The sequence below is a fragment of the Bison bison genome, unplaced genomic scaffold (genome assembly GCF_000754665.1).
Source record: "Bison bison bison isolate TAMUID 2011002044 unplaced genomic scaffold, Bison_UMD1.0 scf7180017863466, whole genome shotgun sequence".
NCBI classification, from domain to species: Eukaryota; Metazoa; Chordata; class Mammalia; order Artiodactyla; family Bovidae; genus Bison; species Bison bison.
This window is the reverse complement of record NW_011494038.1, coordinates 6,695-8,248: the sequence shown is the minus strand read 5'-3', so window position 1 is coordinate 8,248 and position 1,554 is coordinate 6,695.

Here is a 1,554-nt window from a genome sequence, read left to right as displayed (position 1 = left end):
CAATGCCCCTTCACATCACCGCACAGCTTCCCAATCCCTCTTCTCCCACCCCACCCCCATCCAAGGCTGTTAATTGTGGGCTCTGGGATCCCTCCATTTAGCACAGCCACTCATCCAGGGCACTCTCAGTGGAGCCTAGGAGAGTAGAATCTAGAAAAGAAAAGGCCAGAGGTGCCCATGACTTAAGGGCACTGCCAAGGGAAGGGAGCCTTTCTCCTTTCAAACAGGCAACAGGCAGGATTTGCTCACTTCTCTCTCTCTGTGTACGCCCCACTTCCAGTACCCTGATCCTGGCCAAACTGCTCTTGTCCCCCACAGCAGGCCGGCCAAGCCATGCCAAGCCTTTTCCTGGGCTCTAGCCCCACAGATCTCCCAAGCTTTGTGTATCATCACGCTGCTGGAGTTGCCACCAGCAAAGCCTGGACCCTGGAAGACCCTGGGAGGCCCTGGGAACCCAGATCCCAGCTAGGGTATGGAAAAATCTCCTTTCTCTTCTGTTAGCTGAAACAAGATCGGAATTTTCTGAATCAAACTTTACAAGGAAATGAAAATAAACACCGAAGAGGGGGAAGAGACCAGTTTACAAGAGCACAGGTGACTGTTCCCAGCTCAGCTGAGGTCTTGTCACAGATGGGTCTGAGCTAGAAACTTCTGGGTTATCCTTTAGTTCTGCCTCTTCAGCATCTCTTAACTCTGCTCACTTCTTATCACCCCCAATGCTGCCACACTGGTTCTCCTGCCTGGATTATGGCAATCACCTTGCAACTACAATCCCTGCCTCCATCTATCCCTCTCTCTTGCAAACAGCAGCCAAAGTGTTTTTTCCCAAACTCTATCCTGTCTTGTCAACCAGCTTCAGTTTCCATTTCAGCATTTCACATTTGTCAATGATCCCTTAACTCCATAGCACGGCGGTTGAGGCTCTGGGTGATCTGGCCCCTGCCAACCTCTTGTTTCTCACCTCAACCCCTCCACATTGCATTCACCTCACATTCCAATAACACAAGTCTATTCACAGGTCCCTGAGCAGGACAGGGACCCTTAAGCCTCTGAGTCTTTCCATGTGTACTGCCACCAGCCAGAAATGCCCATGCCCTTGCTCCTGGCCTGCAACTCCTATGCATCCTTCATGTACACTCCCAACCCTCAAATCCAGGCAAAGTTGGTACTCTCTTCTCAGCTTTTGTGGTGCTTCTGCTTACACTATGTGGCCTGTGTCTGTTTCCCCAATATATTTTGAATTTCTGGAGAGCAGGAACTGTGTCTCATTTGTCTCTGTGTCTCATTTAGAGTGGGACCCAGAACAGAGCTGAGGGCAGAGCAGTATCAACGAAACTTTGAAACATTTGTCCAACTGAATGGGCTTGGCTGGGCTGTCTCTGCCCTCTCTATCTGCTCACATTACTGTCCAGCCAATCTGAAGAGTCAATGCCTTATTATATTACCCTACAATAAAAGCAAACATTTATTGAGTATTTACTATGGGCCAGGCACCATGCTCAACACTTAGTCACATGCATTGTTCCATGGACACCTTATGTTTCAGTGAGGTCT